Source organism: Dama dama, chromosome 29, assembly GCF_033118175.1.
Source record: "Dama dama isolate Ldn47 chromosome 29, ASM3311817v1, whole genome shotgun sequence".
NCBI lineage: Eukaryota > Metazoa > Chordata > Mammalia > Artiodactyla > Cervidae > Dama > Dama dama.
Window position 1 is genome coordinate 69,535,999 of NC_083709.1, and position 25,171 is coordinate 69,561,169.

A 25,171-nucleotide genomic window follows, 5' to 3' on the forward strand; every position below is an offset into this window, starting at 1 on the left:
GCAAACGCAGAGAAGCAATGAGGGCTGAGGACTTCCCAGGTGGCACAGTGGTGGAGAACCCGCCTGCTGACGCAAGAGACGCGGGTTTGGTCCCTGGGTTGGGACGATCCCCTGGAGGAAGAAATGGGAACCCACTCTAGTATTCCTGCCTGGAGAACTCCACGGACAGAGGAGGAGCCTGGTGGGCTACACTCCATGGGGTGATAAAGGGTCGGACACGACTGAGCGACCGACTGAGTGAGTGAGGGCCGGACGCTGGCTGGGCGAGGCTCTGAACACCCGCTGAGCTGGCACTTGAGTCCACGGAGGGTCAGGTGTCAAAGTCTGTAACCAGGGTGTGACCTGCTGTGGCTGAGGCAGATTAGGAGGGCAAGAATTTTCCTTCCTCAACTACGGGCTGTGTTCAAGAAAGAAATGAGTGGGTTCGTTTCATGCCTGGCTCCCATCTGCTGGAGGGGCTGTGGGGCAGGATGAGATGAGGAGGATTCTGAGGCCTTCCCTGTCTGGACTCAGGAGGAGAGGAGCCTCACTGACCAGGGAAGAGCTGGCAGGTAGTTGACCAGGGGTCAAGGCCTGACTGACTCCCCCCACCTCCCAGACCTCAGCTCTTTGAGAGAAACGCTGAGTCAGGAGACCCTGCCTCGAGCCCATTCCTGGGTCACTTCTCAGCAGCTGGAGCTTAAATCAGAAAAATAGTTTCCTTCCATCATTCAACCCATCTCCCTGTGGAGAGAGTCCCCAGGTATGACGTGGGGCTGCCTGCTCCCGCCTGAGCCTGGGTAGCCCAATATTTCATTTCCTGGTCAAGCCACACACACACAGAGGATGATGGAAAATTCCTACCTGCTTCCCCCCACTTACTTATCCACCTGGAGATAAATGCCCCTGCACAGCCTTAATCCATTCCCCAGGCATTGTCTGCAACAGACGCCAGGAGAGGATAGTGAGGCCTTCTCCCCGTTTCCAGCCTCCCTGGACTCTGCCCACATCTGTTCAGGCTGGTCCTACAGGCCAGGGAGGGGTGGGGGTGGGCGATCCAGTGCAGGACAAAGAGTGGAGGAGAGATGTCAGCACCTCCGGCTGGGGAGGCCCTTCTGCTCCGGGACTGACTCTGCCAGGACCTGGGGCAGTATCTCATCTACACTTTGTAAGAATCTCTCCCACAAGGTGTTCCCTGATGATCCAGGGGTTAGGAATCCACCTGCCAGAACAGAGGACACAGGTTCAATCCCTGTTCCAGGAAGATCCCAAGAGCCACGGAGAAACAGCCCATGAGCTGCAACTCCTGAAGCCCACAGGCCGGGAATCGCGGGCCTGCAGTGAGGGAGGGCATCGCGACGGAAAGCCCAAGCGCCGCGATGAAGAACCATCTCTCTAACGGTGGTTCTAGACTTGAGAGCGCATCAGGGCTTCCTGGAAAGCTGATTACTACTCGGACTGCTGGACCCATTCTTGAGTTTCTGATTCAGCAAGTCTGGGGTAGACCCTGAGAATCCTGCATTTCTAGCAAGTTCCCAGGTAGCACTGATGCAGCTGGCTCAGAAACCACGGTGAGAACCACTGGCTTACAGCCCTGCTCCGCGATCTAGAGACCTTCCCATTCACGGTTCAATTCACTCCTCACAACCACTGTGGGGTGGGGAGGACCAGCCCCGCTTCCTGGATGTAGCAAGCTGCACTCAGCTGGGAGCGGCGGAGGCACTTTCCTGAGGTTACACAACAAGGGGGAACCTGACCTCCTAACTCGGGGCTCCTGGGGGCCGTGGTCCTGGGCTTTCTCTCTCGGGTCTTCTTCCAACACACAAATACAGTTCAGGCCAGCATCAAGAATTGGGCAGGTGTTCTCACGACAGCTTCTGAACAGCCATCTGAATAACAAGCATCGAGGGCGGGTGGTCAAGACGCTGGCTTCAGAGTCAGAGACCTGCCCACCAGCCCAACTCACCTTCCCTGTGTCTCGGCAGCACACGGCCCCTCCAACAGCCAGGCCGCTGTGAGATGAGGCCAGTGGGGGATGGAGACCCTCGCCTTGGCACACAGTGAGGCCTCGAGGAACTGGTGCGCACAGACGAGAGCGGTGAGGGGTGTGAGGAAGACCCAGGATCTCTCTGCGTCCCAGTCTCCTTAACCGCAGACTAGGGTCAAAACCAAAAACCACCTTCTAGGGGAATCACAAGGATTCCACTGCCTCGGAGCAGCAGCTGGCACAGGGCAGGCTGTGTCAGCGTCCTACGTGTGGTCCCTTGGCTAACACGATGGGTTAGCACTGAGAGCTCACGTTTCATCCACACACGGAAGCAAACCACTCAAGAACAGGACACAAAACAAAAAAGAAAACAGTAAAAATCAAATCAAAACCAACGAACAGGGCAGGCGGCGAGCGCAGGCGTGCTAAGTGGCTTCAGTCCTGTCTGACTCTGTGGGACCCTGTGGACTGTCGCCCATCAAGCCCCTGTGTCCGTGGGATTCTCCAGGCAAGAATACGGGAGTGGGTTGCCATGCCCTCCTCCAGGGGGATCTTCCCAATCCAGGAATCGAACCCTCATCTCTTGTCTCCTGCGTTAGCAGAAGGTTTCTCTACCAGGAGGGCCGCCTGGGAAGCCCCAGAGCAGGCTGTGGGCAGTCAAAATGAATGTGCTTCATGACACAGAACGGGACACTTAAAAATGGTTAAAGTGATACATGTGATGCTTTGTGTATTTTACCACAATAAAAAAAAAAAGAAAAAAGCCCAGCAGCCCCTGCCAGACCAGGGCCCAGCTCCCCTGCATGCCTCCACGGTCTCCGTCTCGGCTCCCACGCTTGTTTTCCTGGGGAGCTCCTGCTTTTTTCAACGCTCCCCGAACTCTGTGCTTAGAGTTGGTCCCTGGTGTGACTTCAGGGGGTGCAGGACAGGTTGGTTCCCCCCGCACCCTTTCATTCTGGCCTTGCACAGAAGGGGCCCCGTGGGGGAGGCTCCTCACTGCTCTTCCAGGCAGGTGCCTTCAGGACAGCCTCGCCCCGCTCCCAGAAAGAGGGTGGATCTCCCATCGACCTCCCTCTGGCTTGCTGGCCCTGCTCCTCGTGGTGAAGGAAGGGGCCCCTTGAGGGAGCAGTGCCCTCCGTGAGCAGGCTGCAGCTGGAGGCCTGCTCTGGACAGGGAAGGTGCACGGTTACTGACGCCAGGGGCTGGGCTCCAGGCTGCTCTGCCCTCGCTTGCTGCATGACCCTGCTCAGGTCCTTGTCCCTCTCTGGGCCCCAGTGCCCCAGCCATAAAATGCGAACGTGCATCCCGCCTGAGACCCTTCCTAAGGCTTTAGGGAGGCACTGAAGGGAGAATAAAGGCAAAGGTGCTTTCCTTCTTTATTATATGACATGACCATGTCAAGAGGCGGCAGAGCAGTGGTTACAGACACGGTCGGGAGCCCGCCGACTGGGCTTGAATGTCAGCACCTCCTCACACCAGCGGGAAGACCTTGGACAGGTTAGTCGACCTCTCCAGACCTCAGGTTTTCCGTCTATAAAATGGGGTGGTAATTGGTAAGTGAATTCATGTCTGACAAGCACTTACAGTGCTGCCTGGCCCACGGTAGTTACTAGCTAAGTTGTGTCCAACTCTTTGTGACCCCATGGACTGTAGCCCGCCAGGCTCCTCTGTCCATGGAATTTCTCCAGGCAAGAATACTGGAGTGGGTTGCCATTTCCTACTCCAGGGGATGTTCCTGACCCAAGGATTGAACCCGGGTCTCCTCCATTGCAGGCGGATTCTTTACCGGTAGTCTGAGCCACCAGGGAAGTCAAAAAAGTGTTAGTCGCTCAGTCGGACGCAAGATAAATTCAAAATAAGTAACAGCGGCTACACCGTGGGACGGACCTAGACTACTATGCTAAAACACAAGAATGCATACAACAGAGCAGAAACAGATTCGCAGACATAGAGAGCAAACTAGTGATTTCCGGTGGGAGAGGGAATGGGGAGACGGGGCATGGGATTAAGAGATACAAACTACTATGGATAACATAAATAAGCACCCGGGATATACTGTACAGCACAGGAAAATGCAGCCATTATTTTTTAATAAGTTTAACTGGAGTGTAATCTACATAAAGATACTGAATCACTATGTTGTACACCTGAAACTAATAAAATATTTTAAGACGCCTATACTCAACAAAAAACAATTTAAAACATAACTGATAACTTCTATTGACTACTCACCATGAGGAGGCACGGTTTTAAACTGTTTACCTGTATTGATGGATTGAAATGAACATTTAGCAAAAATGAGTCAGGACTTTGAACAGGGCTTACAGATTAAACCAGAAGCACAAAGAGCCCATGTTCCTTTTCTCTTCAAAGAGGCAACACCTAAAGACCTAAAGATCCAGGGATGGGAAGGGTCATCTGTGCTCAGAGCCAGGAAAATCTCCTTAATTGGAGGAAAACAGAGGAAGCCTTTCACCCCTCCCCCACCCTCAGTGAAGATTTTGAATCTAAAGCTCTAATTCTTATCTAATCTAATTCTTAGCCAGGCCCACTAACTCCGTCTGTCAAATGATCTTATTAGATCTGGAGGCAAGAAGCAGACGCAGCATCCCAGGACTGCCCAGGGTCAGGGACCCAGAGGGGCATGCAGCCCAGCTCTCCGCTCTCCTCTCCACACCATTTCATCTGAAAAGTCTGCAGGTCTTAGGCTTGCCCCATTCTACTACAGAGAAGCTCACCCCTTCCGGGAACAGAAGAGCTCAACGGTTAGACTTCCTCCTTTTACTGAGCGGAAATCTACAATTTCCCCTACGGCCCTGTCTCCATCCCTGAAGCCCCGCCAACCACAACCGTTTCTCTGCCCCACAATGGCCCTTCCAGAGATGTGAGGCACCTGATCACCTATCCCCGGGGTGGCTCTGCTCCAGGTTGGGGAGCTTCTTGTGTGACTCAGTTTCCCATTTCCCCATTTTCGTTACCTCCCAGTAATGCAGCTGGCTCCATCTCTCACCCCGTTTGGAAGGATCATAGCCAAACCCTCCAGATGGAGGCTAAGAACCACTCAGCAGAGCAGGTCTCCAAAAATATCCCAGGCTTTGCATCTCAGAGAAGCAGAACTGGCCAGACCCCACAGAGATCATAAGGTAGAGATGGGGAAACTGACTTACTGTGCCTAGGGCCCCCCACACAGGGCAGAACCAGGAACGGGACCCAGGTCTGCAGCCCTCAGGTCTAGGAGAGTCCTCTAAGACGCGGAACAAAGTTTCCTTTGATCCTGCGTCCGGATACAGTGTCAAATATTTTATTCCTTATCTGTGCTGCTGTTCTTGAAGGAACAAATTCCAAGGATAGCGGGGGAAGGTCTTCTAATTGTGAGGCCGAGGGTCACATCCCCTAGCTAGGGCCTCCCAAGGCTCCCCTTTGGAAGGTGGGCTGTCTCCAGAGTGAGGTTCAGACTGGGAGAGATGGGGCTCCTTAGGATATGGAGAGGAGACAGACCCCAAGTCTTTGCTGCTAGAAAGTCCAGCAAAGCATGAAGGGTAAACTGAAGCACATGAACTCAGCTCATATTTTCTAAGTTCCTGGTTGGAGGCAGACCCTTAGGTTGGGCTCTGCAGGCCCAGAGGTAGTCTCGGAGTCTCTGCCCCTGGCACGGGAAGAAAAATGAAGAAATCGCATCCTACTCAAACAAAGGACGATCACAAACGTGGTGGTTTGTCAGAACTGGCAGCAGCAACGAAAAGACCAGGAAGTTGGAGCAGCGGGACCCTAAATGTTTTGATCATTTACTACTTTCAAAGGGAAGAAGACTGAGCTCACCCACCCACATATATTACATACAAGTAACCATGGGCTTCCCTGTAACTCAGATGGTTAAGACTCTACCTGTGATGTGGGAGATGGGGGTTCAGTCCCTGGGCTGGGAAGATCCTCTGGAGAAGGGAATGGCTACTCACTCCAGTATTTTTGCCTGGAGCAGAGAAGGCTGGCAAGCTATAGTCCATGGGGTCCCAAAGAGTTGGACACGACCGAGTGACTAAAACTTAGGCACTTAAACATCACTAACAGACATAAGGTACAATCTATACAAGAGGCAAGATTTAATATTAACCAGAGTGACTAAATCTCTACTTCAAATAGTGTCCTCCCCCTCAAAAAATCTTGGACTAACTTCTTGTCTCATGGTTGTTTTTTTTCCTTTCCTTGTGGGTGATGAATTGATTGTGCTAAAAAGCAAGTGTTCATTCTCTCATATTCTCTTATCCTCACGCACTAGCATTATCAGAATTACTAACAATTCAGCGTCCTGGTAGGAATCTTTTAAAATCACTTGCCCATTTATTGAGAGTTAGTTTAGTTAAAACTAGTCAATATAATCCACAAATCCAATCTGGATTAATTAATCTAGAATGACCTGAATTGATGGACCAGGTTAATTAGTTATTACCTGCCTAAAATGAACTAAAGAGTGGGGTATCCTTGTCACCCCTTTCTCAGAGACTTCTGGGGACATGAGACATGGGGCTGCCTGACCCCTTCCTGGAGAGGGGGTCAGTGTGTCTACACCTGGCAAATGATAGCAAACTTGAATTATTTTCTTGTTTAGATAATATTTTTTCCTGCACCGCACTGAGCATTTTGCGTACCTTGTCTTGGATGCCACCAGAATAGAAGACAGGGAGATGCTCAGAGAAGATATTCAGGCTGCAAGGGACAGGAGGGATCAACCAGTTTAACCCCTCATTTTGCAGGTGGAGAAACAAAGACCCGGCAAGGGCTGTAACTGGTCCAAGGTCACCAGGTTGGTCAGTGGCCGATCCCAGAGGGAATGCAAACCTCTAGTTCTAGTATTAGCGAATACCTCTCTGTCCTGGCCACAGTCAGCCCCTTTTGGCCTCTCTCACTGGGCCATAGGCAGCTCCTTGACCTCTCAGCCTTGGAGCTGCCTCTCTTGTGATGTAAGATCACCTGCTGGGTGGCAGGGAGATGTGCATCTCAGCAAAGGTTACAAGTGCTACCAGGATGGAAGACACGGTGTCTCAGTAGGCCCCGGTTCTGACAGTCACTCTGAAGCCTCAGTTTTGTTATCTGTGAAATGGGACTAATCAGGTCCAGCTGTTGTCTGAGTGCCCATGCGGTCCCGGCAACATCTCTGTAGGGGGAAGTAACCCCAAAGGGTATTACTACTACTGTCCTGATGACTCTGGAAGGCTCTGTTTAGGAGGGTGAGACCTGGGGTGCCCTTAGAGCCCAAGCATTCTGCCTCTGACCACCAACTGCAGCCCAGGACACCGTAGGACTTGGAGCTCTGCAGCACAGTGGTCCCCAGGCCTGGTAAGGTGGTGGGCATTTGTAGGCGTGGACCCTGGGCCTTCTGAGGCATTGGCTAGAATCCTGCTCCTGTCTCTAGAGCTCTCTTCTCTCCTGCTGTGAAGGGGAAGCCGGGGCGGCAGAGAGACAAAGGCAATAGGGAGCTGAGCAGTCAGCTGGGTGTAGAAAGTAAAGGGGTGCTTTTTCTATAGAGAACTTAAAAACAATAATAAAATCAACAAAAAGCCCGGCTTCATTATCATGATGTGCCTACAGTTCTAAACAATGTCGGTGATAAAGCATTCCTTCCTGCCAGCGTAGGCTGCTCCCACCTCTCTGCCCTTGGTGTCTGGCCAGCATCTGATACTATCCCCTCTGGGTTGAGTCAGACCAGACTGCATGTTTACCACATCCCAAAGAGGCTCAGGGTGCCGTTCCAGCCCTTGGCCTCTGCTGTTCCTTGGCCAACACCTCCCTCCTTATCACTCTGTAGGTCCAGTTGCTACAAGGCCCAGCTTAGATGCTTCCTCTTCCAGGAAGTCTTCCCCCATGCAGTCCCAGCCATCCCTTAGCTGCCTCTGACTGTCCTCCCAAGATGCAGAGTAAGCAGTGTCGTGTTCTCAGCTCAAGAGCAAGAGTGAGAGGGATCACCCTCTGAAATCTGGAATCCACAGCACAGAAAACCACACCAGGGAGTCACTTCTCAGCTGTGCGACTTCAGACGAGCCCCATGACTGAAACAGTCCGGCCCACTTCCAGAGTCACTAGTTCAAGCACCCCTTGCTGACCACATCCTCCCTGCTTCCAGCTTACTGGCACCTCCATGACGATGACCCTCTGTCATCAGCCCCGATGGATCAATAAAAACAGGTTCAGGCTCAAGGAGAGAGCTTTGGACCAGAGGCCCCTCTCCAGGACAACATAATCCCTCAGGCTTGGCTCCAGTTTTTCTGAAAGGCCAGCTTGTAGGATGGTGTCTGGGCCATGTGATATGTGCATACCATGATGCCCATTCCTTGTCCCAAGCAACCTGGGACATCAGGCCAGGCTTCACCCACCGCAGACGCCTTCATCCAGGAGAGTTCCATCACTGGCTTCCTCTACCTTCTCTACCCCACCTGCCCATTCTCCACTCTCTTTCTTTTTTTTTTTCTCCACTCTCTTTCTTCCAGCCAGTTCTGTGGTCTGTCGTCTCACTCTTAAGAACACCATAAAATCTTTCTTCCTCCTGACTTCTCATTATCATCTGGCAAAACCCTGATGGATGAACCAGGATATCTAAACACTTTGGGGGAAAAAAACAGATGAAAAACAAACGAAAACCCACAGGGTGAGGTCCTTCTCCACCACTCCTGTCCCCCCCAGCACAGATCCTCTGTCAGGCCTTGTGAAAGGCGCAGCGGGGAGGTGCGATCCCAGCGGCGTCCTCCACATGCATCCGTGTGCCGTCGCTCAGCCATGTGTGACTCTTGGCGACTCTGCGGACTGCAGCTTGCCAGGCTCCTCTGCCCCTGGGATTCTCCAGGCACGAATACTGGAGTGGGTTGCCATTTCCTCCTCCAGGGATCTTCCCGACCCAGGGATCCAACCCACTTATCCTGCACTGGCAGGAGGATTCTTTAACACTAAGCTATCTGGGAAGCCCCTTTCTCCCTGTATCTAAAGCCAATCCATCATTCACTCTCCCTCCTCCACCTCCTAAACATCTCTTAAACCATCCACATGGGCTACGGTGCCCACGGCTACCACCGTGTTCTTACCTGGTCGCACAGTCTTGGATATCAAACACCTTGCCCCTGATCTTTTCAAAATATGGAAATTCAGACTTCCCTGGTGATTCAGTGGTTTAAGAATCTGCGTTCCAATGCAAGGGACATGGGTTTGACCCCTGGTCGGGACACTAAGATCCCACAGGCCACAGGGCAAATAAAGCCCGTGTGCCACAACCAGAGAGCCCGTGCGCCACAGCCAAGACAAGGCCCAACCAAAAAAAAAAAAAAGGTGGAAATCTGCCCATGCCACTTCATGGCCACTGTTGCAAGGCCTGAAGGGTTTGGCTCACTCTACCTCTCCAGATTCACCTTGGTCAGGGATCTGAGCTACAGACACTTGGGGCTTTGAATTCCTCAACAGTCCATTTCCTCTGGCCTCAGGGCCTTTGCACAGGCTGTTTCTCTGGTCTAGCATGTTCCATTCTCATGGAGCATGTTCCACCCTCACCCTGCTACTCCCTGCTTATCTTTCAGATCTCAGCTCAAAAGTCCTTCCCTAAGAACAGCCTTCTGCAGTGATCCTGGACTAGGCACATTTCTCCTCTCTGCATGCTCCATATGCCCTCCCTTCTCCAGGTTTTGAGGGACCCTCTGGTTACTGCCCAACTCTCCTTTGATCTGTGAGCTCACTGGGGCAACCCCGAGGTTATCTGTTTTGCTCTGTTTGATATCCCTAGCACTGAGCTGCGTGATGTGGAAAGTGATCAATATATGAACAAAGGTCTTGTTCAAGTAACTCAATTGAAGAATTACTTATTTAGGGAATGAATGAGTGGGCCAGTCTAGGTGAGGTTCTAGGATTATCCGTGCGGGACAGGCCTCTGCAGTCTCTTCAGGGCAGGCCATGGGCCAACCTACTCTTGGAAATGGTCATAACAAGGATGAGATTAATGACTCAGCCAGCAAGCTCTCAAGCCTCCTTCCTGTCCATGAGCTCCTCAGCCCTCCTCCAGGCCCCCCATTACTCAGAGCACCTGGCATTTAATGGCCAGTCCACCAGGGCATTTCTGCACTGACAATACGTTTACTCTGCTGAACATTACTGCCAACAGTCAGAGCTCAGGAGTTGGTCTTTGTGGAGTTGGATTAGGAGAAAGTGGTGGAATCCAGTGAGAACAGGGTTCAAACCTTAATTTTACCTCTGGCTGACTGTGTGATCTTGCAAGCCAATTCTCTGGGCCCTGGTTTCCTCGTCTGTAGAAAGAGGCCAAGAATATCTAGGTACTAGGTTGCCGCACGTATTAAATGAATGGATATGTAGTAAATCAAGAATCTAGGTAGGGGCTGGTCACATGTTGTATTTAACTGATTCTAAGACACACAGTTTTCAACATCTCTGAAACTGGGATGCAACTTATAGTTTAATTGCTTGCCCTTTTTCTTCCTAATGGATTATAAAATAATGGTGTATCTTACAACAGGCGGTGCTTTGCATTCCATGAAGTAGCTCAGTAGCTCGATTTTTCTCTTCTCTTTGCAAAGAGGTGGGACAGTCTGTGAGAGTCCCAGGGACCAAAGGCTGAGAATACATGTCACTGAGGACAAAGGGTCTTCTGGGGTCTGGCACGCTGAGGCGGAAGCCTGGAGCATCGGAATGAGGCGGAATCTGAGAGCACAGGCTCCTCCCCAGCCTGGCAGCCTCTGGACCACTCCCAGCTGGCCCAGTCCCACTTGGGGGACAGCCCAAACTCCAGCAGGACCCTCACTTCTCTGGATCTGACTCTATGCTTCTGCTGATGTCACCCGGGGTCCCTGGCTTTGGGCAGTTGGTCATAATGCTGACTGCTGACCTAAACTTCTAGTCTTTGTCCTAAAAGAGAGCCCTGGGAACCACTCTGGAGACCCCCGGAGACCTCTCCTCCCGTGTGATACCTACATCAAGCCATTCCTGGCCCCTGCCCTCAACTGTTCTGGAAGATCAGCACCAAGGATCCACTCCCCAGGCTTTACCCAAGTCCTCATGCTGCGGGTACCTCCTTAAACCCTCCAGCCTGGAGACAGGAGACTGGCTGGATTACTATACCATCTACATTCCATTTTAACACACATTACATACAGCCACCTCTTTATAGAAATAAAATGTCTACTACAAAAACTTCAAAATACAGAAAAAAAAAAAAAAACCCACCCAAATTTTGCCATCTAGTGATAATCAACCAGCTTGATGTGTGTCGGTCTGAAAATTTTTCTGTATCTACATGTGTGTAGATCTAGTCTTTCTTCATATTCAAACCAAAATGGACTCACTCCATACTCTTTCCATACTCCATACTCCACGCTCTTTTCCTTGATTTTCCAGGGAAGACAAATTCGCAGACCTCTCACTACACAAGCTGGTTTCTTCCTGGTGACCTCACGGCGCCCCCATCCGCTCCATCCCTTCACCTGGCAGGTCCCTACAGCCCCCTTGATCAGGTCCCTGAGGCCTGGCCTGGGTGTCCAGCCTCTAGCAGGATGCAATGCTTATGGCCTGGAAGGTTCCTATGGACACGTGCCCCCCTTCCTCAGGACAGGGCTGTGACTGGATTGCAGTCACCCTCAGGGACTCCTCAAAGCACAGCCGCACCCCATCACAGAAACATTCTAGAACGCTTAAATCCAGGGTGTGAGGTGAATAGTGGCTGTCTGCCCCTGCTGGGCTTGGCCACAGACCTTTGAGAACAGACCGAATGTTCTCCTGGACTCGTTCTCCTGCTGCCCCGGTATTTCCCTAAGCCCTGGGGACTTCAGAAAACATAGTAAACAGCAGTGAACAGGTGCCTGGCGTTCACAGTTCACTGAGTGTTCGCATGTTCTCGGTCCAGTTTGGGAGCTCACAACCACCGTATTCATTAAGCAAAGCAGGTGTTTATTATCCCCATTTTACAGGTGAGACTGAGGCTCAGAGGTGGGGCAATTCACCCATTGACCTTTCTCGCTTCTCTCCCCTTCAGAGTCTGGCCAACTTCAAATCCCACTAACAACCTGGCCCAAGCATTACTTCCTCCAGGCAGCCTCCCCACTCCACCCGCCTCCCCAGGCTGCATTAGATGCCCCTCCTTGAGGGCCCACAGCTCTGGGGCTTCCCTATCTGAACTGAGCCCCTCACCAGAACGCGTGCCCTTGAAGGCACTGATGGGTCTGGCTTATTCCCATTCTTACTCCCCAGGCACAGTAAAACCTCAATAGGTGGCTGCTGAGGATAACAGATCCCAACAGATGGAATGAAGATGGTTACGGTTATTAAGGCAGGAAATGCCCTCCCCACTTTACGGAAGAGGACAAGGGGTATAAAGAAGGGACAGGACTTGCCTACAGAGCATGCCATTGACCAGGACAGGTCTCCCTCCCTCTTCAGAGGGCTCTTTTGTTCCACTGTGCTCCTTGTTTGCCATCTTAGACTCCAAGCCTCTGCGTGGGGTTCATTTCCGTCTGCTCCTGCACTGGCGAGGCCTCCGTGGCCAAGCAGGTGTGAAGGGGAGCACTGAGACGGGGGCTCCGGCTGGGAAGGCTTAGTCCCCTGGCCTGGGCCCACACCCTGGCGTAGCCCTAGGAACAGCAAGAGCAGTTGGCTCTCCATTGAGCTCTTCCATGCACTACGCCCTGTGCCAGAACTTTCCATCTACATTTCCTTAGTCCTGCAGCTAGCAGGTGGGGAGGGAAGGATCCCGGCCTGAAGCTCACCCAGTGGCTGTGTTGGGATCAGAAGCCAGGGCTGCATCCCCAGCAGCAGGCGGCCCGGGGAGTCTGCTGGCACCAGCGCCAGAAGTAAATGCACAGTCAGAGTACCAGAGACAACTCCCAGGGGGCCTGCAGGCTTGGCAAGGTCCCAAACTCTCCTTCCCTACCCTGGTCACCTCCCAGCAAGGCCTGCTATAGAGCTGAGCCTCCTGGGCCCAGGGAAGACAGGCCTGCCCTGGAAATGCCCAGCACTCTGTATGAGCAGGTCATGGCACCTGCCAGCCCCCTGCAAGCTCTGGGCTCAAGGCCAAGCTGGAAGCAGCTGTCCCATCAATGCTACAAATCCTCAGCTCCCTGTTTCTTCTTAGAATGAGATCTCACATGTCTGCTCCCAACTGGCTGAGCGAAGCTAACTAAACAAGACCTCATCCCTCACCGGGCCTTAACTTCCCTGTCTGTGAAATGATGCTGGGCGTGGGCTAAGTGGGGGCCGTGAGTCTCAGTGGAACTTACCAATGGACATTCTAGTTTGCCTACAGGCAACATAGCTCAGTGATTAAGACCCTGAACATTGGAGTCAGATGATATGGGTCCAAATATATGACCCCGGGCAAGCCGCCCAGCCACTCTGGGCCTCAGTGTCCTTATCTGCAAAATGGGGATAACAGTGGAACAAAAGACAAAGTAGATATAACTAAAATATTTATATTGATTATCTGAGATAGAAAGAGAAGACTGAGTGATGTGTTTTGTTTCCCTCTCTTTTTTCTAAATTCTCTATTATCATCAAGTATTGAAAACAGAAAAAACAAATATACTTTCTTGGCAAATTAACTTCATTGAGATATAATTCATATATAATATAATACATCCATTAAAAATAATAAGTAATAGTAACTATTCTACAGATTGTTTTGACGATTGACTGGGCCAGTTAAAATCTTAGATGGTGCCTGAAACAAAAGAGGTACTTAAAATATTAAGTATTTGTTAATACCAAAATCAGATTGATTATATTCTTTGCAGCCAAAGATGGAGAAGTTCTATACAGTCAGCAAAAACAAGACAGGGAGCTGACTGTGGCTCAGATCATGAACTCCTTATTGCCAAATTCAGACTTAAATTGAAGAAAGTAGGGAAAGCCACTAGACCATTCAGGTATGACCTAAATAAAATCCCTTACGATATACAGTGGAAGTGAGAAATAGATTCAAGGGACTAGAGCTGATAGACAGAGTGCCTGATGAACTATGGATGGAGGTTCGTGACACTGTACAGAGACAGGGATCAAGACCATCCCCAAGAAAAAGAAATGCAAAATGGTTGTCTGAGGAGGTCTTACACACAGCTGTGAAAAGAAGAGGAGAAAGGCGAAGGAGAAAAGGAAGGATATTCCCATTTGAATGCAGAGTTCCAAAGAATAGCAAGGAGAGATAAGAAAGCCTTCCTCAGCGATTAATGCAAAGAAATAGAGGAAAACAATAGAATGGGAAAGACTAGCGATCTCTTCAAGAAAATCAGAGATACCAAGAGGACATTTCATGCAAAGATGGGCTCAATAAAGGACAGAAATGGTATGGACCTAACAGAAGCACACGATATTAAGAGGTGGCAAGAATACATAGAACTATACAAAAAAGATCTTCACGACCCAGATAATCATGACAGTGTGATCACTCACCCAGAGCCAGACATCCTGGAATGTGAAGTCAAGTGGGCCTTAGGAAGCATCACTATGAGCAAAGCTAGTGGAGGTGATGGAATTCCAGTTGAGCTATTTCAAATCCTGAAAGATGGTGCTGTGAAAGTGCTGCACTCAATATGTCAGCAAATTTGGAAAACTCAGCAGTGGCCACAGGACTGGAAAGGTCAGTGTTCATCCAATCCCAAAGAAAGGCAATGCCAAAGAATGCTCAAACTACCACACAATTGCACTCATCTCACACGCTAGTAAAGTAATGCTCAAAATTCTCCAAGAGAGGCTTCAACAGTACATGAACCATGAACTTCCAGATGTTCAAGCCAGATAGAGTAAAGGCAGAGGAACCAGAGATCAAATTGCCAACATCTGCTGGATCATTGAAAAAGCAAGAGAGTTCCAGAAAAACATCTATTTCTGCTTTACTGAATCTGCCAAAGACTTTGACTGTGTGGATCACAACAAACTGTGGAAAATTCTTAAAGAGATGGGAATACCAGACCACCTGACCTGCCTCTTGAGAAACCTGTATGCAGGTCAGGAAGCAACAGTTAGAACTGGACATAGAACAACAGACTGGTTCCAAATTGTCAAGGCTGTATATCGTCACCCTGCTTATTTGACTTATATGCAGAGTATATCATGAGAAACGCTGGGCTGGATGAAGCACAAGCTGGAATTAAGACTGCCGGGAGAAATATCAAACACCTCAGATATGCAGATGACACCACCCTTATGGCAGAAAGCGAAGAAGAACTAAAGAGCCTCTTGATGAAAGTGAAATAGGAGAGTGAATAAGTTGGCTTAAAACTCAACATTCAGAAAACTAAGATCATGGCATCTGGCCCCATCACTCCATGGCAAATAGATGGGGAAACAGTGGAAACAGTGAGAGACTTTATTTTCTTGGGCTCCAAAATCACTGCAGATGGTGATTGCAGCCATGAAATTAAAAGATGCTTGCTCTTTGGAAGAAAAGTTATGACCAACCTAGACAGCATATTAAAAAGCAGAGACATTACTTTGCCAACAAAGGTCTGTCTAGTCAAAGCTATGGTTTTTCCAGTAGTCATGTATGGATGTGAGAGTTGGACTATAAAGAAAGCTGAGTGCTGAAGAATTGATGCTTATGAACTGTGGTGTTGGAGAAGACTCTTGAGAGTCCCTTGGACTGCAAGGAGATCCAACCAGTCCATCCTAAAGGAATCAGTCCTGAATATTCATTTGAAGGACTGATTCTGAAGCTGAAACTCCAATACTTTGGCCACCTGATGCGAAGAACCAACTCGTTTGAAAAGACCCTGATGCTGGGAATGATTGAAGGCAGGAGGAGAAGGGGATGACAGAGGATAAGATGGTTGGATGGCATCACTGACTCAGTGGACATGAGTTTGAGTAAACTCCGGGAGTTGGTGATGGACAGGGAGGCCTGGCGTGCTGCAGTCCATGGGGTCACAAAGAGTTGAACACAACTGAGTGACTGAACTTAATTGACTGAAATAAATAAGGCCAAAAGCCAGTGTGGCTTCCTCCTCCTCTGGCTTGGATTCCTATCTCACCTGAAGGACCAAGCTCGGCAGATCCTCTGCCCCCATGTTCAATGCTTCACGCTGCCCTGGTCCAGCTTCATCATTCCAGGCCTGGGCTCCTTCCACAGCCTTCTCTATGTTCGCCAAAAGAATTGCACTTACACTCAAATGTGGCCATGCTCTTTCCTGTTCAAAGCTTTCCATGGCTCCCACTACGCTTGACCAAAAGCCCTAACTCCTCTATGAGACAGTCTCACCAAGTCACTGAAACTCTCTGTATCTCTGTTCCTTTAAATGAAAGAGAGAAAAATCCTACCGCCTTCAAACTTCCAGGATTCCATATTGCAGGAGACGGGGTACACAATCTGACCCCGGGCCTCCCTCACCTTCAGATTATGAGACTGACGCGCTGCCTACTGCGCTGAGGAGGCAGATCTCCCTCACCTGTGTCCTCTTCCCTCTTCCCACTACTCCAGTCTGCTCTTCCTGAAGGTGCCAGGCGTGGTCCTACCTTAGGGCTTTTGCACTGCTCATTCCTTCTACCTGGACCGCTCTTCCCCCAGGAAGCAGCCAAGCCTTCCTCCAAAGGTCACCTTCTCGGTGATTCTCCCCACCAGCTATTTGAAACCACAACTCTTCCCTTCATCCTCCCTCACACGCTTGAAATATGCTCTTATGTTTTATTTGCTCCATCTCATTTATCACCACCTATTTTATTGTTTGCCTGTCTTCTTTTCCTATTAGACTGTAAGCTCCTTTAAGACAGATTTTTTTTTTTAGTCTATTTTGCTTACTGTCAAGAACCCCTCCCCACCATACCTAGAAAATAACCTAGTGCAGTGAAGGTGTTTAATAAATGAAACGTTGAATGATCAAATGGGAAGCCCTTAGGACAATCAGGCAGGTGGTAACTACTCAATAAATGTTAGATTATTATTGTTATTGATTATTCAAGGTAAGGCTCCCGTGTTCTTCCTCCGTGACTTCTCTGAGCTTACACAGTAATCACTCTTTCCCCCACCACACCCTGCCAATCTCTCAATTATATGGTAAGGAACACAGTGCTTTTTAATTATCTTTTTCCATTTAGGTTGAACCAAATAAAATGGCCATTTCTTGTAAGTCAAAAATAGCCAGATATTGGCCTTTTCACATAGTTTAACTTAATACATTTCCCATGGTGGCCTGCAGACCCCCGGGAGGCACCTCAAGGCCTAGTACACAGTAGGTGTCCAGTAAATGTTTGTTCCCCAACTCCTGGCCCTTCATAATAGGTGTGATTGCTAAACACCTATAATCTGTTCTGAAGGAGGCAACATAAAATAATACATGGAGAATCTTGGTGAATTATTTTCTGATCCTCCTGGAAAGTCTCTGTCCCCTAAAATAATCCAGGTTCTGGCCATTTTGAGATAACAAAGCTCTATAAGGCTGAGGGAAACCCCTTCCCTAGAAGAAAAATGCTAGCTAGTTGTTTGCCTCTAAGGGGATTTATTTAATGATGGGGTCATGGAGTAGGGAGTCTGGAACATTCTTTGGTTATCCTTGTGTTCCCTGCTCCTCCTAATAAAGGCTTCTGCTACAGAGATTTGCTCAGTCTAGAACATGAGTTGTCAAGAGCTCAAGGAAATTCAGGAATCACTGAATCTACCCCACTTCACAGACAGGGGAAGTGAGGTATAGAAAAGCGCAGGAATTGCCCTGAGATCACAGGATGGGGTGAGGAAGAATCTTCGCTGAATCTATGCTGACATGAGTCTTGTGGCTTTTCCTCTGGACCACACTGCTCCTGTATTAGCCAGACTCTGGCAATGGAAACTTCAGTATCACTATTTTAAAAGGTGTACTTTTTAAATGAAATGCTTATTCAGCCATAGTAAAACACCAAGCACTTCTTCACCATAAGATACCTTCTTGTAAGTAACAGCACTACACTCATGTCTCCTATAATTACTTCCTTACGGCAAAGTCCTCAAAGTAGAAGGCTAGGGGCAAACGGAAGTTAGGACCATTTTCATGGACTTTTGGAACAAGCTGCCAGATTGCCCTGCAAAATTAAATGCTACTGGAGAATCCCTATAGCTTTACCAGCATAGAGTTTTATCCTTTTATATTTATTTCTGCTAATTTTATAGGAATAAATAGAGAGCTTTCATTTACTATATGGTATGTGTTTTCAGACACACACACACACACACACACGTCCTGGAATCAAGACCCCTGGGCCTGGTTGCTTGTCTGCTGTGTGATCTTTGACAAGTCACATCCCCTCCAGGGACAGAGGATATCTACCTGTAAAATGACGGGGTTGAATGAGATGATTTCTTAAGATTCCTTTCAGCTTAGATATTTCATAATTCCATGGTGCATTTTAAAATTATTGGCCTAGGATGACTGTTTAATACCCAGGACCTGCCATACCTCTAAATCAAGGCCCAAACAGCTTGCACTAGGGGAACAGGAAAACAGAGCCCGGACGATATACGGGTAGAGATGACGGGAGACATAGGTAGCACTTAGCTGTGCGAGGGCGCTGCGCTTGAGTGACAGTGAAGATCGTGAGTCTGCTTGGACAAGGGATAATAACACTCATCTGTGGTCTAGCCTCCAGTCCCGTGCAGCTCCACCATGGCCAGAAGGTAAGGTCGTGGTCACTCTACTTCAGCCCGAGAGTCCCAGACTTGCAGTCAGAGGTGGCTCACCCTCAGCAAGGGCTTGGCCACCCTCTGCCCACTCACCTCTGAGGACCCAGCGGGCACCCCCTGCCCCAGCAGCCTCGTCCTTCCTTTGGCTGTAAGAAAGCTCCCGGGTGAGGGACAGTCTCGCGGGAGGACAAGGGAGACCAGAGGCCCAGACCCGAAGCTCTGACCCGGCGCCCTTGATTAGGGCAGGTGACTGGGGAGGATAAGGCCTGGAGACGGGCTCCTCTGGCTCTTCACTGCAGACCTAAGGCAGCTGCTCAGCTGCAGGTAAATCCTAAGGAAGCGGGTTGTGCACAAGCCCCAGGCTGACTACTGCCCCCTCTGGGGCAGACACTTCAGCTCCCTGGTCCCGCCTTAGCTCTCTTCAGCTCCAGCAGGAGAAACAACACTGGATGTGGGGCTGTTCATCCCTGCGGTGAACTGACCTAAGGGTCCAGAGGACTGCCTCAGGGTGGGGGGCGGGTGGGCAGGAGTCGGATGCTGCCCGTGCGCTCAGAGCTGGACTAGCGGTAGCTCTGTTTACAGCTAGTGAGATTCCCACAACAAGGGGTGTGCAACTGCGCAGCAAGACCTTCCAGAGGGGATCTGACCAAGGGGCTGGGCCAGATGCCAGGATTCTTCTTTACACGGAGAGCCTGGAACCACACACAGTCCCCCGGACACCTGCTCTGTCCCAGCCCCAGCCCCACCCAGACATGGCTCTCCCGGTGCCGGAGCCCCGCTGGGGTCCAGGCGTGGACCTAGCCCTACGGCAGGCTGGGACACCCAGCTGGGCGTCAGCAGCTGGTAGGGAAGGGAAGGGAAGGGAAGGGTATGGGGCGGGCAGGTTCCACACATCCCCTAAATCCAGGTGCCTGCACAGGTCTGGTCTAGGCAAGTCTGGGGCCAAGAGCCCCACTACCTCAACCCAGGGCTCCCGCCGCCCCAGACCGCGAGGTAGACTTGGCTGGCAGGCTCTGATGGCCCCACCCTGCATGCCCAGGCCGGCTCCACGGGTACCTGGGGGGTGTCCGCTCCCCCTGCCTATGTCTCATGCTGGGAAGCTGAGGCCCCGCAGGTTTCTCAGCCAGGAGCAGGTAGAGCACCACACGGGTCCCGCGGGGTACCCAGGCCGCTAGCGGGGGGCGGGAGGGAGGCTGACGGTAGGGCCCGCCACACCCAGCATGAGCCGCGCTCACTCCGGGTGGGCCGTGCAGACAGTGCCCATGCGGGCCCCGCGCCGTCGGGAGGCCGGAGCTTGAGGCGGCCCCTACTCCAACATCCTGGCGAGGAACGTGCCACCACTGCGCCCGCGATTCCGATGGGGAAACTGAGGCCTGGAGAGGAGCAGTGCTTTGTGCAAGGTCACGCGGAGGGGCTGGAAGCCAGGTCCCCCGCGCCCCGCCGGGTCCCCCGCGGTGCGCCGAGCCCCAGCATCCCTCCCCAGGCGCTGCAGCCCCGAGGCGCAGCGCGCACACATCGCACAAACTGGGAAGGTATGGCCGGCGGCCCGGGGCCGCCCTACCTTGATGACTGCCGCGCAGGTGGCGGTGGCGGCGGCGGCGGCGGCGGCGGCGGCGTCCAGCTCCGGCTCCGCTCTCTTCGCCGCCGCCGAGTCCCCGCGCCCAGCGCCTCCGCCTCCTCCTTCCCACCGAAGTCGGCGGGCGGGGCCGGTGGGCGGGGCAAGGGCCAGGCACATGCCCCGCCCTGGCGCCCCGCGAGTCCGCGGGGCGCCCCTCCTTTCTCGAGCCCTCGGCCGCGCTCCTGGCCCCCGGGGCTGGTCCCGGGGCGCGCACACGCGCGCAGAACGGGCGCGCACACCGGCGTGCACACGCCGCAGTGATTGGGGCGGGCTGCCCGGCTCACCGAGCCGAGGCTGGGGACAGCCACACTCGCCTGCCTTCGCGTCCCGCCGCCCCCTCGCCGAGTGGCTTGGAACAAGGGACTCGACCTTCCGGGAGCCTCAGTTTCTCCCCTGGTGAAAAGGAAACAGGAACCGTGTCTGCCTCAGAGAGCTGTTTGAAAATTAGATGAGACGATCTCATTTACCCGCCTGCTGAAGTGCGTGCGCAGAGGCGGCCTCGGAGCGGCGCTCGGTGACCTGGGCCGGTGGAGTCATTCCTGAGGCTTCTCAGCCCGCCTGCAGGAAGAGGGCGGGGAGGGCCCCGAGGCCGCCCTTCTTTCTCTCTGCGGCCGGGAGGGGCGCTGCTGCCCGTTCTCTCCGGCTACGGGGTTTTGCACGCTAGGCGCTGGGACAGAGATGGGGGTGGTCCAGCCTTTTCGGAATACCACCAGCCAGCACTTAATAAGCCGGGCACAGTTCTAGGCACCTTCAGTGCATCACCATAGCTTACGTCACACAAACCTATGAGGTTACTCATCTGTTTTACACGAGGAAGCTAAGGCACAGAGGTTAAGTAGTTTGCCGCAGATCACACACGGAGTGACTCAACCCTAGGCAGAGTGGCTCCCAAGCCCAAGCTTGTAACTACACACCACACCACCTCTCTTGTGAAGAGCTCTTTGTTTAGCGTTGTGTGTCCAGGAGCTAGAGCAGTGCGTGGCTCAGTAAGTGTTAATTCGCCTAGTGCCGTGGCCAGTAACAGGTGCATCCCCCACCCCGCGCTCTGTCACATGTCTATGCCTTTGTTCACGCTGTCCCCTCTGCCTGGACTTCTCTTCCCTCACCTCCTACTGCCCTTCCTTCCAGGGCCGGTACCAACGTCCCTCTCTGGGAAGTCCTCCCAGATTCCAGCGGATGTGCCCTCCCAGCCGCATATCTGCCTTTTACCCCTCCGTGCCATGATAGTGGGTGACTGGGACTGCGTTTGGGGAAAGGCGGGTTGACAGGGACCTTTCAGGGGGGCCTGGACATATGGACCAGTGGGCCAGAGGGGAGGCCATTGGAGGGTTCTGCAATAGACACAACCTGGGACTCTTCCTAGAGATGCTCTTCATCCTCCCGCCCCTTCCGTCCCCCTAATGCTGGTCCATTTGATGAAGGCTACCTGCCCAGTGATCACGTACGGTTGTGAGAGCTGAACTGTGAAGAAGGCAGAGCGCCAAAGAATTGATGGCTTCGAATTGTGGTGCTGGAGAAGACTCCTGAGAGTTCCTTGGGCAACAAAGAGATCAAACCAGTCAATCTTAAGGGAAATCAACCCTGAATACTCGTTGGAAGGACTGATGCTGAAGCTGAGGCTCCAGGATTTTGGTCATCTGATGTGAACAGCTGACTCATTGGAAAAGTCCCTGGTGGTGGGAAAGACTGAGGGCCGAAGGAGAGGGTGTTAGAGGATAAGATGTCTGGCTGGATGGCGTCACGGATGCAATAGATGTGAACTTGTGCAAACTTCAGGAGGTGAGGGACAGTGAGACCCGGCATGCCTCTTTACGAGGCCATGGCATCGTAAAGAGTCGGACATGACTGAGCAACTGAACGTCAACAACACCCACTCTCTGAATTGCACACGTGGAGAAACTGAGGCCAGAACAGGAATGACCTATCCAGGCGTCTCTAGCTAGGAAACACACAATAGGTCTGGTCCCAAAGTTGGGTCCATCTGCTAGGACCTTCTATTGGGCCTTATTGCTGATTGAGATTGGCCAGAAATCCAGCACCTTCCTGTGTCAGCATGGCCTTTGTTTAATTTGCTGTATGTTGGGACGTTCCTGGTGGTCCAGTGGTTAAGACTCTGTACTTCGAAGGCAGAGGGTGCAAGTTTCAACCGGTGGTTGGGGAAGTAAGATCCTGTATGTTGTGCGGTGGGGCCAAACTCCGTTTTTTTAAATTAACCTGCCATGTGTGGGTGAATGTCTTCTGGGTGACCAGAACCTGTGTGTGTACGTGCGCAGGTGTGTGAGAGAAAGTGGCAAGTTCTCCCCTATCTGCCCCCCACGGAGCTTTCTCTACGACGTGGTACTGTGCCCGAGACAGGCTGAGGTGGGGAAGGAGGGCACGTGCGCGCCTGGGAGGGCAGGTCAGGGGTTGGCTCCACGCTGAGCACAGGCGTGTAGAGGTGCACGTGCGTCGCCCACTGCAGGGCGGGGTCTCCCACAGCGCCCCCCCCCCCCCCCCCCCGTTTTGCAGCCCCTTTATTCTTGGGGACATTGCCCCAGGAAGGTACCCTGGGCAACTCCTTTCCCTCACCTGTAGGATGGAGCGTGTCCTGACTGCTGGGGGCCTCGTGTCTGGGAGGGGGATGCTCTGAGCCTGGGGGCCCGGCCCTGGGGTAGGGAGGTGGGGCTGTGAGGGATCAGATCCTCCAGCCGGGAAGGCAGCAGTCCCTGGGGACGGTGGGGGCGACAGCTGTGGTGCGGGGCCAGGAACCTGACACGGGCTGGGCCCCGAATGCCTTTCAGGAAGAGCTGAGGGCTGGTGGGCCGGCTCCCGAGGCACAGCAGCGCCCCGGAGTCTCAGAGTTCGCCCCACCCCCGCCACCCCCGAGCCCCTGCTGCAGCCTCTCGTCAGGCAGATGGTCCTTCCTCCCGGTTTCCTCTGCCTGGGGTATCCCCACCGGCCCTCACGGCTCAGAGGCCATAGGCCAAGCTTGCCCTTTCTCCTGGGTTCCGGGGGAGGTGTTCTAGCTTGGAGGAGCTCTCCCTGGATTTTCCAGTTAGCAGCCTCTCAAGCTTAAGCGTGGCTGAAACACTTGTGGCTTTTGTGACTTTGGGCAAGTTGGTTAACCTCTCTGAGCCGTGGCCTCATCTGTCAACCAAGCTCTGTTCTGAAGTGAGTGGGTGCTCTGGGACAGGCAGCTCACATTCCTGGCTCCTGCTCCAGCTCCCTGATGCCGGGCTGGAGGCCCCCCGGTCAGTCCTCGTTGCCAGTGGTCCCCAGCCCTGTCGCTGGACCACAGCACCCACGCCCCCCAGCAGGCTCCGAGCCAGCACTCAGCTGGTACTGCGGTGACACGGCGCTGACTCAGCGGCGCAGCAGGGGAGGACACTCAGCTTCGGGCAGAACTTCCCTGCCCGGGCGTGGTGTGTGTGTGTGTGCTTCGGGCAGAACTTCCCTGCCCGGGAGTGGGTGTGTGTGTGTGTGTGTGTGTGTGTGGTGGGGGCGGGCAGGGAGAGATGATGTGTGTGTGTGTCTCTGTGTGTGTGTGGGGGCAGGGAGAGATGATATGTGTGTGTGTGTGTGCAGAACTTCCCTGCCCAGGCACGCACGCGTGTGTGTGTGTATGTGCGTGTATGTGTGTGTGGAGGGGGGCGGGCAGGGAGAGATATGTGTGTGTATGTGTGTGTGTGTGTGTGGTGGGGGGCGGGCAGGGAGAGAGGAGGCAGAGGGAAGGCAAGTGAAGAGGAAAGATGAGAGGGAAGTGGAGGCAGAGGCGGGTGGCAGACGGGCCGGCAGGGGTGGGGATGCTTTATCCAGCAGCCCCGGTCTGAGCTGGGGTCACGTGCTGTATTTTTGCTGAGGGGGGAATCTGGTTTTACAGGCTGGAGTCAGAGGGACCAGCTGGACCCAGTCTCCCCTGGAACCGCGGGCCTTTCCTGGCCCTCCGGGCCCTCCTGGTGATGCCATCTTTATGGAGGCCGTTCACTGCCCAGGCTGTTGCTTCACTCTGCCGGGCAACCAGACTCAGCACCAGCGTCATCTCCTTTAACCCTCCTGGCGTTCCGGGAGGCTGGACCCCCGGTCTTCCTGGTGATGGCCTTGAGGGATACAGCCTGCAACCTGTTGGGGGTGCAGCCAGGGCCCCCCCACTCCCCCAGGCTGCCCTAAGACCACCATCATGCTTCAGTTACTGTTTGGTGATGAAAGGACCTCAGCAGATGAAAAAAGTTTAGCAAATATGAAAGGGCCATCAAGCCTTGGTGTAGCGTGTTCACAGGAAACGGAGCTGGCCAGCCGCCCTGATGGATGTGGGAGGAAGGGAACCCTGAGGGTCCCCTCCCTGGAGCTGGTGGGGGTGGTGATGGGAGGGAACAAGAGGTCTGCTGCGCCAGCCCCTCCAAGTTCACACTGTGGGTGAGAGAAGGGCCTGTCCCTTGTCCCCAGCAATGGGTGTGGCCTCCTTCCCAAGCCTCGAAAAGAACCTTGGATCAGAGAAGGAGGCTTTTCTCTGAGAACCCCCACCCTAGTCCCTCATAGCAAAGACTGCTGAGCCCAAGGCTAGCCTGGCAGACAGTCACAGGCTTTGCTGAGGAATGAGCTGCCCACATCACTCGCGCAGCCTCGACCCCTGCATGGAGTGGGATGGGGGAAGCCTGTCTGCTGAGGAAGGGCCTGGAAGAGCCCAAAGAGCAGGAGCTGAGTTCTGCACAAGCCAGCCCTGACTTGGCTGCAGGCTGTCTGTCTCACCACCTTTTTCTCACTCTCTCCCAACCACCCAGTTTTCAAAGAGGTGACTCTTCTTGCCCCTGACTATGAAGTTGGTGGTGGGAGATCAGACTTTGGGCAGCTAACTAGGGCTCTCTGCTCAATCCCCGCACCAAGTTTCTCTTGCTGGTGGACAGGGGTTTCCCTGGAAACCCCCCAACACCCCAGATGGGCTGTGAGGAAAAAGGAGAGGGCAGGTGCAAGGCTCAGGAAAACGGGTAGGTGGGAG

The 25,171-nt window shown here is 52.7% G+C and overlaps 1 protein-coding gene across 4 annotated transcripts in view; it reads right to left on the reverse strand.

Moving 5' to 3' along the window:
• The window catches only part of CORO2A (coronin 2A), a 61,199-nt gene extending 40,433 nt beyond the window's left edge, over positions 1–20,766 (reverse strand). Inside the window, exon 1 of one of the 4 annotated variants that reach the window (XM_061132702.1) lies at positions 20,667–20,766. The gene's annotated coding sequence lies outside the window, so the exon portion shown is untranslated. Of the gene's footprint in view, positions 1–5,133; positions 5,256–20,142; positions 20,242–20,666 lie in introns of those variants that run through there. The other 3 variants (XM_061132701.1, XM_061132703.1, XM_061132700.1) reach the window with 3 other exon arrangements.
• Positions 20,767–25,171: the final 4,405 nt, after the last annotated feature.